General features: G+C 45.2%; 1 protein-coding gene across 6 annotated transcripts in view; it reads left to right on the plus strand.

The window, feature by feature from the left end:
- LOC117353608 (zinc finger protein 208-like) overlaps positions 1 to 16,958 on the plus strand; it is a 168,285-nt gene that overhangs the window by 106,837 nt on the left and 44,490 nt on the right. The gene's annotated exons all lie outside the window — the stretch shown is intronic.

Genomic DNA, 16,958 nt, shown 5'->3' on the forward strand with positions numbered 1-16,958 from the left:
TTACTGTGAGAATGGCAGCTTTTTACATTTTTTCCATTGACATGAATGGGTGAAATCTGAATTTCTGTTTGTAGCTCCGCCCACGTGTGCAGGTGGGCCGCGAGACCCCCAGAACATATCACCCCAGGTAGTGAGGGATCTGCATACCAAGTTTCGTTCAAATCGGTCAAGCCGTTTTTGAATTACAGTGAGAATGGCAGCTTTTTACATTTTTTCCATTGACATGAATGGGTGAAATGTGATTTTCTGTTTGTAGCTCCGCCCACGTGTGCAGGTGGGCCGCGAGACCCCCAGAACATATCACCCCAGGTAGTGAGGGATCTGCATACCAAGTTTCGTTCAAATCGGTCAAGCCGTTTTTGAATTACTGTGAGAATGGCAGCTTTTTACATTTTTTCCATTGACATGAATGGGTGAAATCTGATTTTCTGTTTGTAGCTCCGCCCACATGTGCAGGTGGGCTGCGAGACCCCCAGAACATATCATCCCAGGTAGTGAGGGATCTGCATACCAAGTTTCGTTCAAATCGGTCAAGCCGTTTTTGCGTGATCGCAGCACATACACACACACATACATACACACATACATACCTCCGATTTTATATATATAGATATTGGGGCATGGTCTGCGATGACTATGGCATTAATCTTAGTGGTTGTTAGTTGAGGGACCAGTGAGGAAGAGATAAGGAAATAATCAATTCTCGAATAACTGCGATGTGGCAACGAAAAGTATGTATAATCTCTGTCATCTGGGTGTTGCAATCTCCATGGTTCAATCAGATTATAATGTTTAATAAAGGAATGTAGAGTAGAGGTAGCTTTAGTTGGAATGATAGAGGAAGGAGAATGTCTGTCTAGCCATATACTAGAGGTAAATTAAAGTCACCAGCCATCATGATAGGGAGTGGGTCGAAGTCCGAGATAGAGGTCTGCACGGGAACGGGGATCGCGCGGGTCCCGCGAGGATCCCGCAGGTTCCCCCCCTGGCCCACGGGACTCCCACGGGAATGCCCCCCTGACCCACGGGACTCCCACAGGGACACCCCCTGGCCCACAGGATTCCCACGGGGATGAAAACAGCCTACCTAAATTCTGGCGATGCAGGCGTGCAGCTTACAAGTCCTGCGTCGCGGCGGGAAATAGCCATGCTGAGCAGTGAGCTCAGCACGTACACAGATGAAAGCCTTGCTTGCTGATTGGTCCCACGGCCCTGCCCCGCCGTGCCGCCGGACCAATCAGCAAGCAAGGCTTTCATCTGTGTACGTGCTGAGCTCACTGCTCAGCATGGCTATTTCCCGCCGCGACGCCGGACTTGTAAGCTGCACGCCTGAAAAAGAAATCATCCTGGCCGGGGTCGGTGTCATGCTCCGGAGCTTCTACAGCCTTCCTATCTCCCTCTCCCTTCTACCTGCTTCCGGCCACACCCCCTGCTCCGCGGCTCTCTTCGGCAACTCAGCAGCAGCGATCGACACAAGCTTCTGACGTCGGGGCCTACCCTCTGCGAGTCCCGCTTGTTTCAACTTCCTTTTTCCACAAAGGCGGGACTCATAGAGGAAAGGCCTCGATGTCGGCAGCTTGTCTTGATCACCGCTGCTGACGAGTTGCTTAAGAGAGCCGCGGAGCAGGGGGGTTTTGCCAGGTGCAGGTAGAAGGGAGAGGGCCAGATGCAGGACTCGTGGGTGAGGGAGCAGAAGAGAGAGAGAAAGAGAGAGGGGAGGGAAACAAAAGGAAATATTTCATACTGGGCTGGGCCGGAGTGGAGGGAGGGTGGAAAGATTCTGGCTACAGGGTGCATTAACAAAGGAAAAGGGGGGAAAGCTGAAAATGGAGATAGTGACACAAAGAAGAGAAAGAGTAAGCAGGACCTACTGAATAAGGATAGAGATACAGAGGGGACATGAAGAGGAGGTGAAATAGAGACATATAAGTAATGCTGAAAAAGTGGGGGGGGGGAGATAAAGACATTGAAAGGGCAAATGGTGAACATGGGGTAAAGACAAGGACAGAGACAAATGAAGATTCTGAAAAAGTGGTGACATAGGGATATAGGTGAGATGGACACAAAGAAGGATGATGCTGGAAAATAGGTGGAATGGTAATTCTGACAGACACAGAAGGGAAATGCTGGATCAAGGAGAGATGCCTTGTTGGTCCGGAACTTCCTCTCCTACGTCAGAATTGACGTCAGGGTGCGGAATGCTGGTCAGCGCGACGCTTCTGCAGGAAAAGCTTGGGACAGCGGTGGCTTGGGGGCTATTCCCCGATGGCGGTGGCAGCAAACCGAGTGGCTTGGGGGAGGGCACAGAGAAAGAAAGAAAGAAAGGGGGCAGACAGGGAGACAGAAAGAAGGGGGAACAGGGAGACAGAAAGAAAAAGTTGGGGGAGAGAATGAGGTCTGGAGGAGAGGAAACATACAGGAGGCTGAAAGAAAGGAAGAAAGATTGGATGCACAGTCAGAAGAAGAAAGTGCAACCAGAGACTCATGAAATCACCAAACAGCAAAGGTAGGAAAAATGATTTTATTTTCAATTTAGTGATCAAAATGTGTCTGTTTTGAGAATTTATATCTGCTGTCTATATTTTGCACTATGGCTCCCTTTTACTAAACCGCAATATCGTTTTTTAGCGCAGGGAGCCTATGAGCATTGAGAGCAGCGCGAGGCATTCAGCGTAACTCCCTGTGCTAAAACCTACTATTGTGGTTTAGTAAAAAGGGAGGGGGTGTATTTGTCTATTTTTGTATTTTGTTACCGAGGTGACATTGTATAGAGTCATCTGCCGTGACCTCTTTGAAAAAACCCGGAATATGAATAATTAACATTTTCTCTGCCTTTCATTGTGCTTTGTGTTTTTTTTAAATTTTATTGTTGGTAGATCATTTTGACTTAGTCATTATAAAGTAGCTCGCAAGCCCATAAAGTGTGGGCACCCCTGCTCTTACTCTGGGGCACCAGACCTCCCTCACGGCACACACACGGCAAATGGAAAAAAGAGGAGAATTTTTGGTCGTAGGGAGGAAGGTACAGAATGTGATAGGGAAGAAAAAGATGAGAGTGAGAAATGTGGCAAGGGAACAATGGGACAGATTGAAAGGGATGCAAGAGGGAGGAATATTGGACAGTGGTGAAGGGAATAGAGGGAGAGATGTGGCATAGTGTTGGTGAGGGGTGATAGAAGGAGAAATGTTGGGCATGAGGCTGGTGGGCAGGCACGAAAGATGAGAAAGAGATAAATGCTGGACCATGGTAGGGGGAACCAATGGACAGCAACAGAAGAATTTACAGAAGATGGGAAAGCGGAAAAAAGAAACTGGGACCAACTTTATGGAAAAATAAGTCTCCAGACAAAGAAGGTAAAAAACGGAATTTATTGACTAAAACATGTTAGCTTTGGGAAATGTATATGGCAGATGTCTTTGTTTTGTGTTCAAAAGAAAAGGAAATGCATTTCTGGTTTTATTTCTACAGTGTTGAAGTACTTGTTGACCCTTGCTGTGACTGGTGGGGATCCCCAAGCACCGCCAGCAGAGGACCTCCTCTAGAGATGGCCAGAACTCCCCTCTACCAAGCGCAGCAGTCGCTGGCAGCATCCATGAGCCACTGAGGTGCCAGCATCTGTGACTCAGGGACGCTACTGCTGCCTGCCAAGCTTGGCAAAAGGGACCCCCGGCCAACTGCAAAGGAAGTCCTCAGCTGACAGTTTGTGGGTTCTCATCAGCTGAGTATTTATATTTTATATTTACATTAGAGGTTCTGGTAGAAACCCATTTACAAAGTATGTATTCTTCCCAATTAATATTTCCAAATTAATAAAGTCTCTTTACTTATTTGTAAATGGGTCTCTACCAGAGCCTTTAATTCAGTAGCATAATTAAATAAAATAACTATTTCTGAAGTTTATAGGGAAGGATGGTGACGGAGGGGATTCCTCGCGGGGACGGGTGGGGACGGAGGGGATTCCTCACGGGGACGGGTGGGGACGGAGGGGATTCCTCGCGGGGACGGGTGGGGACGGAGGGGATTCCTCGTGGGGATGGGTGGGATTTTGGCGGGGCGGGTGGGATTTCTGTCCCCGCGCAACTCTCTAGTCCGAGATAGACTGGAAGAGTTGCGTAAAGAATTCAGGGGAGTCAATGTTTGGAGCATAAACATTAACAAGAAGAACTTCTTGTGAAAAGATTTGTGCTTTAACTATTAGCCATCTACCATCCAAATCGTGTTTAGATTCTAGGAGTTGAAAAGAGACATTTTTTATGAGATAAGATTGCAACACCATGTTTTCTACCAGTTGCTGGAGATTCATCAACATAAGTTGGGGCTCGAAATATGAGTCTCTTATAAAAAAAACAATTGATGATTTAAGTTTTTTAAGATGAGTGAAGATTTTTTTCCATTTGATTGGATGTCGCAAACCATTTACATTCCAGGATACACAAGTGAGTGTGGATAGGGCATCAGAGGTAGACATATGAAGGATAGGAGTTGTTTGTGCCTATATGATGATGACAAATAGGAAATAGAGAGAAAGAAAGAGAAAAAGAGGTGGGCCTCCAGGGGGCAATATCAGTAGGAGGCATAATGAGCAGGAAGAGCTCAGCCAAGTGGAAATATTGAGATAGCGGGGGAATAGCAACAGGACAAGAGATGCTCAAAAAAGAGAAAGTTCCTCCGAAAGTGTATCTAGTGAGTCTAGGAAGCCAGAAAGATGGAAATAAAAGGGAAGACAGAGAAAGAAGATTGGAAATGGTTAAAACTAACATAGTAACATAGTAGATGACGGCAGATAAAGACCCGAATGGTCCATCCAGTCTGCCCAACCTGATTCAATTTAAATTTTTTTTTTTTTTTCTTCTTAGCTATTTCTGGGCAAGAATCCAAAGCTTTACCCGGTACTATGCTTGGGTTCCAACTGCCGAAACCTCTGTTAAGACTTACTCCAGCCCATCTACACCCTCCCAGCCATTGAAGCCCTCCCCTGCCCATTCTCCACCAAACGGCCATACACAGACACAGACTGTGCAAGTCTGCCCAGTAACTGGCCTAGTTCAATATTTAATATTATTTTCTGATTCTAAATCTTCTGTGTTCATCCCACGCTTCTTTGAACTCAGTCACAGTTTTACTCTCCACCACCTCTCTCGGGAGCGCATTCCAGGCTTCCACCACCCTCTCCGTAAAGTAGAATTTCCTAACATTGCCCCTGAATCTACCACCCCTCAACCTCAAATTATGTCCTCTTTTCCTTTCTCTGGAAAAGATTTTGTTCTACGTTAATACCCTTTAAGTATTTGAACCTCTGAATCATATCTCCCCTGTCTCTCCTTTCCTCTAGGGTATACATATTCAGGGCTTCCAGTCTCTCCTCATACGTCTTCTGGCGCAAGCCTCCTATCATTTTCGTCGCCCTCCTCTGGACCGCCTCAAGTCTTCTTACGTCTTTCGCCAGATACGGTCTCCAAAACTGAACACAATACTCCAAGTGGGGCCTCACCAATGACCTGTACAGGGGCATCAACACCTTCTTCCTTCTACTGACTACGCCTCTCTTTATACAGCCCAGAATCGTTCTGGCAGCAGCCACTGCCTTGTCACACTGTTTTTTCGCCTTTAGATCTTCGGACACTATCACCCCAAGGTCCCTCTCCCCGTCCGTGCATATCAGCTTCTCTCCTCCCAGCATATACGGTTCTTTCCTATTATTAATCCCCAAATGCATTACTCTGCATTTCTTTGCATTGAATTTTAGTTGCCAGGCATTAGACCATTCCTCTAACTTTTGCAGATCCCTTTTCATATTTTCCACTCCCTCTTCGGTGTCTACTCTGTTACAAATCTTGGTATCATCTGCAAAAAGGCACACTTTTCCTTCTAACCCTACAGCAATGTCACTTACATACATATTGAACAGAATTGGCCCCAGCACCGAATCCTGAGGGACTCCACTAGTCACCTTTCCTTCCTTCGAGCGACTTCCATTAACCACCACCCTCTGGCGTCTGTCCGACAACCAGTTTCTGACCCAGTTCACCACTTTGGGTCCTAACTTCAGCCCTTCAAGTTTGTTCAACAGCCTCCTATGAGGAACTGTATCAAAGGCTTTGCTGAAATCCAAGTAAATTACATCTAGCATATGTCCTCGATCCAGCTCTCTGGTCACCCAATCAAAAAATTCAATCAGGTTCGTTTGGCACGATTTACCTTTTGTAAAGCCATGTTGCCTCGGATCCTGTAACCCATTAGATTCAAGGAAATACACTATCCTTTCTTTCAGCAACACTTCCATTATTTTTCCAACAACTGAAGTGAGGCTCACCAGCCTGTAGTTTCCTGCTTCATCCCTGTGACCACTTTTATGAATAGGGACCACATCAGTTCTCCTCCAATCCCCAGGAATCACTCCCGTCTCCAGAGATTTGTTGAACAAATCTTTAATAGGACTCGCCAGAACCTCTCTGAGCTCCCTTAGTATCCTGGGATGGATCCCGTCTGGTCCCATCGCTTTGTCCACCTTCAGTTTTTCAAGTTGCTCATAAACACCCTCCTCCGTGAACGGCGCAGAATCTACTCCATTTTCTCGTGTAACTTTGCCAGACAATCTCAGTCCTTCTCCAGGATTTTCTTCTGTGAACACAGAACAGAAGTATTTGTTTAGCACATTCGCTTTCTCCTCATCACTTTCCACATATTGCTTCCCAGCATCTTTTAGCCTAGCAATTCCATTTTTTATCTTCCTCCTTTCACTAATATATCTGAAAAAATTTTTATCTCCCTTTTTTACATTTTTAGCCATTTGTTCTTCCGCCTGTGCCTTCGCCAAACGTATCTCTCTCTTGGCTTCTTTCAGTTTCATCCTGTAGTCCTTTCTGCTCTCCTCTTCTTGGGTTTTTTTATATTTCATGAACGCCAACTCTTTCGCCTTTATTTTCTCAGCCACTAGGTTGGAGAACCATATTGGCTTCCTTTTTCTCTTGTTTTTATTGCTTTTCTTCACATAAAGGTCCGTAGCCATTTTTATCGCTCCTTTCAGCTTAGACCACTGTCTTTCCACTTCTCTTATGTCCTCCCATCCTAACAGCTCTTTCTTCAGGTACTTTCCCATTGCATTAAAGTCCGTACGTTTGAAATCTAGGACTTTAAGTATCGTGCGGCCGCTCTCCACTTTAGCCGTTATATCAAACCACACCATTTGATGATCGCTACTACCCAGGTGAGCACCCACTCAAACATTAGAGATACTCTCTCCATTTGTGAGGACCAGATCCAATATCGCTTTTTCCCTTGTGGGTTCCGTCACTATTTGTCTGAGCAGAGCCTTTTGAAAGGCATCCACAATCTCCCTACTTCTTTCCGATTCCGCAGACGGAACATTCCAGTCCGCATCCGGCAGGTTGAAATCTCCCAACAGCAGAACCTCCTCTTTCCTTCCAAACTTTTGGATATCCACAATCAGATCCTTATCAATTTGCTGCGACTGAGTCGGAGGTCTGTAGACTACACCCACGTAGATAGAAGTTCCATCTTCTCTTTTCAGAGCAATCCATATCGCTTCTTCCTCTCCCCAGGTCCCTTGCATTTCGGTCGCTTGGATATTGATCTTTACATAGAGAGCTACTCCTCCACCTTTATGACCATCTCTGTCCTTCCTAAAAAGATTATATCCCGGTATGTTTACATCCCATCCATGTGATTCACTGAACCATGTCTCTGTGATAGCAACAATATCTAGATCTGCCTCTAATATCAGGGCTTGCAGATCATGAACTTTGTTGCTTAGACTGCGAGCATTTGTGGTCATCGCTTTCCAGCTATTTTTCAGCGATAATCTCCTTTTTCGTATGGATTTTTGTGTCGTTTCACTTTCCTTTGCAATACTAAGAAATGAGTTGCTGATATTGCTTGTGTTGCAGCCTTTACTACTATCACATCTTTTTTTTGCCGGGGGTGGTCTCTATAATTGTCCTTCGTACATACACCACCCTCACCTTCTAGTTTAAATGCCTAGAAAAATATTGTCTAAATTTCTCTGCAAGGTTTCTTTTTCCTGCTGTAGTAATATGTAGCCCATCAGTGCAATATAGCTTCTTGTCCTTCCATGTATTTCCCCATCCTCCTATGTACCTGAAGCCTTCTTGATGACACCAGGCTCTGAGCCATCTATTAAAGTCCTCTGTGTTTTTCACTCTTTGCTCTCCTTTTCCATATGCAGGCAGTATTTCAGAAAAAGCTAAAGTCTTTACAAAAGGTTTCACGCCCTCACCAAGCTCCCGAAAAGCTTTCTGTGCTGCAAGTGTGGAGTTTTTGGCCTGGTCATTTGTTCCCAGATGGATATCAACATCAGTGTTAAAATCCTTAGTTTCTTCCTTAATTATAGTCAGTATTTGCCTGGAACTCCTGGTAGCTGAGGATCCTGGAAGACATTTCACTATTTTGGTCTCCTCGCCCTGTGTTCCAAGGTTAATGCCTCTGATGATGGAATCCCCCAACAGTAATAGTTTTCTGTTTTTGGCTTTTTTATTTGTACTTAGGGTGCGCTTGTTCTCTTGAGTTACCTTCATTGGTTCCAGTCCCACCTCCCTTCTGTTTTCCTGAGTATCGCAGTGCACTAGTGGAGCGAAGGAATTCTGTAGAGGTAATATTAGTGAAGGTGGATGTTTCTGTGTTACATGTCGCAGTCTTCCTGAGCCTACTGTGACCCATTTATTCCTGGGCTGTTTTATTCTTTGAGGTAGAGGTGGTAAGTTGGTATGATTTTGTGGAGTGATGGAAGCTGCTTTAATTGTATTCAATTCCTATTTAAGTTTGCAGAGCTCCTCCTTAATACTAGCAAGTTGAAAACAGATGGGGCAAGCCTTAAGCCTCCAAATAGTATGTCTTGGAATTAAAGCACCACAGTGATTGCATAGAATAAAGGTCATCTTGATTGGTTGTGAAGTGACTTGGTTTGAGTAGTCCTGATTATATGGGTCTCTATATATGAATAGTGGTCCCTGGGGTTGGTGGGACTATAAGTAAGACTACTAGTAAGGCAGAAATATAGGCTCTATACCACCTAAAACACAGTATTTTAAACAAAACTGCAGGTTCTATCAGTGCTACCCTAAAACACAGGATTTATAACAGGATTTTCCCTACTTTAGTCACCCTGAGCCACAGGCACCAGAAATATAGGCTCTATACCACCTAAAACACAGTATTTTAAACAAAAATGCAGGAAGAGGAAATAAGATTTAACAGAGGAAAGAGAAGGATTTATTTTTTTGTGCTTTTTTATATTTTTTTAGTAAGAAACAGGGAGGAGAAGAGAAATTAAGCAGATATAATGCTGAAAACCAGTCAAAAGAGCAGAATATGAAATGCTGAGTAACTTAGCTTTTAGATGTTCACAGGGCAGCCTTGTTCACAGCAATGATAAAATAATTCCAAAAGGAATTAAGGTGAAGAATTCATAGATTAAAATAGGGTTGTAGAAACAATTGTTGTAACAATTGTCAGGTAAACGCAAGCTGGGTAGAGTAAAGTAACAATATAATTCTGGTAAAATGTATTAAGGAAAAAGGGTGGGTAATAGTATAATATAAAGTATAATATAAATTCAAAAGGTCAAGAAATAGGAGTGTAAGTTAATAGAAAAGGGCAGAAATTTATAAGTCATGAAAAATATAATGCACAGTAAATCAGGAAATGAAATTCATAAGGGTCAGTGCAAAAGGGTTGTTTTTTTTTAGTTCAATCATCTTTATTGAAAGTTTTAACATATACAAAGCAATAGGCAACACTGACCAATATATTAAGCAATTAAGAACAGAAGACATACAGTTCGGCCATCATTGCCATGAATAGAAACCAGGGTAGGAAACATCCTACCAAACCCATAAACAAAAAAACCAGAAAAGGTGGTCAGACGTGTACAATGCAGTGTTTACCAAAGGATAAGCAAAATTGGTAATGTTATCAACAGGATGAGCAATAGGTTCAGTATAGATGAACAAAAGAACAAAATCAGGTTTGCAAGGGCTACAGGGCAGCATGTCGCCCTAAGTAGCTTCAAGAAGGGCAAGTAGGGGCGTCCACATTTTCTTAAACCGGCATATGAAACCGCATCGTTCAGCTGCCAGTCTTTCGTATTTAGCATACAGACACATGGTACTCCACCACTCATTATGAGTCACATTGGTAAAGTCTTTCAAATTTGCAAATATAATACGTAACGCAACCCCTAATTTCAAAGCTATCCTAATGCAATGGATACAAATCACACTCAGAGAAGGCCAATTCCCACCAGAACTAGGCGAGATCATAATCACCCCTCTACTGAAAGATCGTAAAGGCCCAATTGACTCTCCCTCTAACTATAGACCCATCGCCTCAATCCCATTATACGTTAAAATAATAGAAGGTCTTATTGCACAACATCTCACAAATTACCTGGAAAACCATAACTTACTCCATCCCTCACAATCAGGATTCAGAACAAACCATAGAACAGAGACATTACTAGCAACACTACTGGATACAGCTCGACAATACCTCAGTAAAGGAAGTAGGATACTAATTATCCAACTAGATCTTTCTGCTGCATTTGACCTAGTAGATCACACCATACTACTCCAGATAATAGATGCCATAGGGATCTCAGGTGGGGAATACAACTGGATCCAAGGATTCCTTAAAACAAGAACCTATAGAGTAAAGTCTAACAATCTCAAATCAGCCCCATGGTCTAACCCCTGTGGAGTCCCACAAGGGTCACCACTATCGCCCATCCTCTTCAATCTATTCATATCCTCCCTTGGTACCACTCTAGATACCCTAAATGTAATATCATTCAGTTACGCAGACGACATAACCATTCTGCTCCCCTTCGATAACCAAGACCCCAACTCAACAGGACACCTGGAAACAACTCTGAAAGCAGTGGAAAAATGGATGACAAACCACAAATTGAAGCTTAAGGACAAAAACCCTTCCATAACAGAATTGGTAATAAATGTAACCAAATATCCAATACAGACATCTCTTAAAATCCTTGGAGTATTGATAGACAGATGCTGCTCAATGCAGACCCAAATCAACAAAACAACACAAAAAGCATACTTCACCATGCGTAACCTACGAAAAATAAGAAAATTCTTCAACAAAGAACAATACAGGATCATAGTCCAATCCCTTGTACTAGGACTATTGGACTACTGCAACATCCTCTACCTACCTTGTCCAATAAACTTAATTAAACAACTACAGTGTGTTCAGAACACAGCTCTCAGGCTAATCTATTCACTCCAAAAATTTGACCACATCACCAATGCCTACCTAGACTCACACTGGTTACCCATTCAAGCCAGAATCCAATTCAAATTATTAATTCTATTATCAAAGTAATAAACAGAACTGCACGAGGAGTCACGTGATGTGTTGAACCGAGCGGGACGTGTTCTGCTCGAGCTCCGGGGCCCCGAGCCTCCCAATACCTTCTCGCGAGTGCATTTTCGCTTTAAGCCCTTCTTATTTTGCTGGACTTGTTTATGGACCGCTTAGCCCAGCCCACCAGCCCAGGAATGAGCGGCAAGGTGACCCGGGGAACCAAAGACCGAGAGGCGCGTCTGCAGCGCACTGACCCCAAGATAGCGGCGGGGGTGTCGGACTCGGGAGCTGAACTACCGCTGTCCGCAGCGCACATTGCAGCTCTTTCGGCATCGGTAGTGCGGGCCTTAGACGTCCGTTTTGAACAACTTTCGGGCCAGCTCACATCCCTTGAATCTCTGGTGTCAGAGACGACTCGACGGACCGGGGAACTAAAATCTCGAGTGGCCCACGTGGAAGAGGCCCAATCTGCTTCGGCGGCAGACCTGACCTCCCTTCAAACTCAAGTAGTGCGGCAGGCAGAAAAAATCGAACACCTCGAGAATTGCTCGAGAAGGGATAACCTCCGTCTTATTGGTCTGCCGGAGTCAGTGTCTGAATCTCGGTTGCATACTACCTTGGAATCTTGGCTCCGTACTGCCCTGCCACTTCCTGAGGGTATGGGACCTTTGCGGCTGGATCGTGCCCATCGCCTTGGGAGGCGTAATGAAGATCATACAAAAGCCCGGGTCACCATCTTCAAGGTCCATAACTCTGCTCATAAAGTGGAGTTAATGAAACAGTACCGACAAAAGCGCAACCTTCTCACCTTTGAAGGCGTACAGGTTCATCTCTTTCAAGATTACTCTCCGGCACTGCAGGAGGCATTTTTCAAGAGTTTGCTCCGCTCTCTTTGACCGACAGCACCGTTTCCAGTTATTATACCCAGCGCAATTGAGGATCTGGACTGCTGCGGGGTGGAGGAGCTTCATCTCAGCGGAGGATGCTCAGGCTTATTTAGACTCTTTGCCGGGGGAGGCTGGACCTTCCTCGGCCCCCTGAGGCCCTCCTTTATGTGCTGGCGTTATCTGTTCCAACGATGCCTGGATCTGGCGCTACTTGGATGAGGACTTTGGGTTACTCTGTCCCTGCTGATCCAAGTCTCATTTTGACTGACCTGGGAGCTATTACTTGACGTTGCGCCACTTCTCATCCTTGGACAATGAATCACAGTTGTAATCTGTTTGTTGGCCTGTTGCCTGTTATACCTAGTAGGCCCCCTTTTGTTGTTTGGAGCCCATAATGAAGATTCTGATTGCACTTGGACTTCTGGTTATAGGATCGGGCTCTCGCTTTAATAGCATTAGTTGCTATTGGATAATTGGGGCATTCATCGATAGCCCTCATCTCTGCCTCCTTATATCATTTGGTGTTGATTTGTGGCCAAGGACTGTGTTACTCCGAATCTGGTTGCTGCTGACTTCACCTGGTGGGGGCCCACCGGTGGAACTAAGACTTCTGACCATCTTACAGTCTTAGCTTTTCTGGATCTTCTGTTCCCTTGGACTTTTTGGACTTCTGGACTTTCTACATTAGGTTTTGTATGGCTGCACGGTTTTGCGTGTTTGGGGCATGATTGGGGGGTGTCGCGTCGGGCTGTGGCTCTGGTATGACTGTCTTTTGTAGGTGAGATTTGCAGGGGGGGTGTTTTGTTTCTTCAATTATTTATTAGAGTTTGGGGAGGTACTTTTCGTTCGGGAGTTGACTTTGGGTGAGTTACTGCTGAATGGATGTGAGTGCTTAGGTAGATGATTACATGGGACACTCGATGTCACTTTTCTTTAATGCTAGGGGGACGACCGCCAATGTTACCGGGTGTCTGGTGGCTCTGACTTGCTTGGACTCCTCTTGCACCTGTGGTTTTAAGAGTTTTACTGTTTTATTCCCATGGCTGGACAGACGTATGTAATGTGGGATGGTCTGGTGTGATGGGTTGGTGGGATTTTCTGACTGGTTTGTGATTTTGGTGGGTGAAATCTAGAGACAGTGGGCTTGGGGCTGGGGGACTCGGGGCCCTGTTCACATCTCTGCGTAACTCCTTCTCCCTCCCGCTTTTGTGGGTTGGAGTGTGTGCTCTGGGGAGGGATGGGGAGACGTGGGTCCGGGGGGAAGGGGGAAGAGTTGGGGATGGGGTTGGAGGGATCAGGGGGGGTAGTCATTTGTTTTGGGGTGGGAGGTCCTCCTTTGGTTTAGGGGTTTGGTTTTTTGGGACAATTGTTGTGTCTTTGTTTGGGGTTTCAGGCTATCCAGCATGTTGGATTCACTGTCCTGGGCGGGGGCTGGGCGCCCAGGGTGGTCTCTTCTTTATTTTCTCTTTTTCCTGGACATATTGACATAAGTACACCTTTTAGGCTTGTTTCTTGGAATGTTGGGAGTATTACCTCACCGGTTAAGCGATCCAAAATCTTGGCTGCATTACAGCGTTACCATTCAGACATTGCTTGTTTACAAGAAACTCGACTAACGGACGCGGAACATCTTAAGTTGGCCCGTTCTTGGGTGGAGGAGGTTCATTTTGCTTCTTCTTCGGGCCGCCACGGCGGTATTGCAGTGTTGATTCGTAAATCCTCTCCCCTTGGGGTACAGCTCCTTGACAAAGATGTCGATGGTAGATATTTGCTCTTACGTGTTACCTTGGGAGATTGCTCTTACCTTTTACTTGTGGTCTATGGACCTAATTCGTCGGAATCTGACTTTCTGCATTGCTTGACCTGCCTTTGTTCTCGTTTACCTGGTGATCAATTATTTATAGTGGGGGACTTTAATTTGGTACAGGATCCAACCTTGGACAAATCTGGTTCTCCTTCGACTTCTTTGGGAGCTAAGGGCCGTCTTCTTTCCGATTTCTGTGATACTTTATCGATGGTTGACCCTTGGCGTCTCTTTCATCCTGAAGTAAGAGATTACACTCACCTTTCTCGGGCCCACAACACTTGGTCTAGGATAGATTATATCCTTCTCTCTTCTACTTTATTTTCTTTGGCTCTTTCTGCTGAGATAGGTCTCTGATCACGCTCCAATTTGGGTGGATGTTCACTTAGATGTGGCATATTCTAGGGCACATTTTTGGCGCTTTCCTTCTTAGCTCGCCCAAGATGAGGAATTTCATACTTTTTTGACAGCCCAATGGGAAGATTATGTTACAAATAATGCTCCTCATCTGGATGATCCCATTTTATTCTGGGAAGCAGCCAAGACGGTGCTGCGGGGTCATATTATCTCCTTTTTGAGCGCCCGCAATAAACGTATACATGGTGGTATCGTTGCTTTGGAACGGGCGCTGCGGGCTGCTAAGAGATCTTTCCATTCTAGCCCTTCTACGGAGACTAGAGATATTTGTCTACTCAAGAGGCTCTCAACTCCCTGCTTCATTCTCGCTCTCAAAAATGGGTGGCATATTATAAACATTGCTTCCAGCGCTTTGGTAATAAGCCTGGGCTTATTATGGCCCGCTTGGTTACGGCTACCACCTGTAAGAAAACTATTTTGTCCCTTAGAGCACCGGGTGGGGGTGTGGTGACTAGTCAGGCAGACATCTCAGCTGTCCTTTTTGATTTTTTTCGTCAATTGTATGATGAGCCCGCTTCAGTTTCTCCTGACTTGTTGACTGATTACCTTCACTCTTCGGGTCTTCCTGTTTTGTCAGAGGCGATCGTGTCCTCCCTTAATAGACCATTTTGAGCAGTGGAATTGGACACCGCCATTAAAGCTCTTCATTCGGGTAAGGCTCCGGGTCCAGATGGCTTCTCGGGCGACTTTTATCGTCTTCTCTCTTCCCATATCTGTGGTCCCTTATTGGCCTACTTCAATGCTGCCATAGCTCAGGGTTCATTCCCGCGTTACGCTAATGAGGCTCTTATTACACTGTTGCTAAAGCCTGGTAAGGCGGCTGACGACCCTGGCTCCTATCGTCCTATCTCTTTGATTAATGTGGATCTTAAGCTTCTTTCTCGAATGTTGGCGGATCGTTCGGCTCCTCATCTCCCCAACCTTATTCATGAAGACCAGGTGGGATTTGTCCGGGGTCGTCAATCGGTCTGTAATGTTCGTAAAGTTCTCTTTGCGATCGCGCATTGTAGTTCTAATAGCATTCCGGCTTTGTTTGTCAGTTTAGATGCGTCTAAAGCTTTTGATAGTATCGTCTGGTCTTTTTTGTTTCGTTCTCTAGAACATATTGGCTTGGGTGGCTTTTATCTTGATGCAATTCGATCACTTTATAGTAACCCGAGGGCGTCTCTCTTGATTAATGGGACCCGGACCGATACTTTTTCTATTTTTCGGGGTACTCGGCAGGGCTGTCCCCTTTCCCCCTTACTTTTTCTGATTGCTTTGGAGTCGTTACTTTGCACTCTTAGGGGGTTTGCTGCTGTTCAGGATCTCTCTGTTGGGGGCTTGAGTTGAAGACACTTGCCTTTGCTGATGATTTGTTTTTAATTCTCACTAATCCTGAAGTGTCCCTACCTACTGTGCTAGATCTTCTTTCTGAGTTTGGTTTTTACTCTGGTCTTTCTCTTAATTTGGATAAGTCCTTTGCTCTACCTTCCTCTCCCGACCTTCGTCACACTTGGAGAGGGGTGTTCCCCCTTCGTTGGGCGGATTCTTCTTTGAAATATTTAGGAGTCCTTCTTCCTTCAGATTTGTCCACTTTATATCGACTGAATGTGGAACCCTTGTTCCAAGCTCTCCAGAATAAGTTGCAGCTCTGGGGAACCCTACCCTTTTCGCTTTTAGGCCGTGTACATTTGTATAATATGCTTCTTGTTCCATGTTGGCTATATGTTTTCCAGGTCCTTCCTCTCTACCTGACTTCTCGGGATGAACGCCGTTTGGAACGTTTGGTCCAACAATTTCTTTGGAGTGGTAAGAGGCCCCGTCTCCCTTACACCCGGGCGGCGGCTCCATGGTACAGGGGTGGTCTGGGTGTATTGAATCTTCGTTATTTGTCCATTGGCTGTGGAATGCGCCATATTAATGACTTTTTCAGAGGGACTTCCATCTTTACTCCTACTCCCTTGGAACTCCATTGTTTCCGTTCTCTTCATTTTAGTGCTTATCTTCATTCGCTTCCCTCCCCTTTGCCTGAGTCTCTTTCAATGAAGGTGCTCCATCTTCCCTTACGGAAGGTTTGGCGCTGGGTCTGTAAATTTCACTCTCTTTCTGCTTCAGTCTCTCCTTTTTTGTCTATTCGTTTTAATCCCTCCTTTTTACCCGAGGTTGATGGGTTGAGTTTTGCTCAGTGGGAAACAAGGGGCATCCATTTTGTGTTTCAACTGGTCGATGATGATGGGAAAATTAAATCTTTTGCACGACTCAGTGAGGAATTTAGTCTACCGCCCACTGATTACTTTGCCTATATGCAAGTTCATCATTACCTTTCCTCTCTGCCCTCTAGATTTTTACAGGCCTCTAGCCATGAGTTGCTTTCCATGGCCTTTACTATTGGGTCCCAACTTTCTGTTCCCCTTAAATTCCATCATCGCCATTTGAAGGATGAATCCCTCATGTTTGACTCTATCACTTTGCGGGATGCTTGGGCCCGTGATCTTGCCACAGCTTT

This window comes from Geotrypetes seraphini, chromosome 2, assembly GCF_902459505.1.
Source record: "Geotrypetes seraphini chromosome 2, aGeoSer1.1, whole genome shotgun sequence".
Lineage (NCBI taxonomy): Eukaryota > Metazoa > Chordata > Amphibia > Gymnophiona > Dermophiidae > Geotrypetes > Geotrypetes seraphini.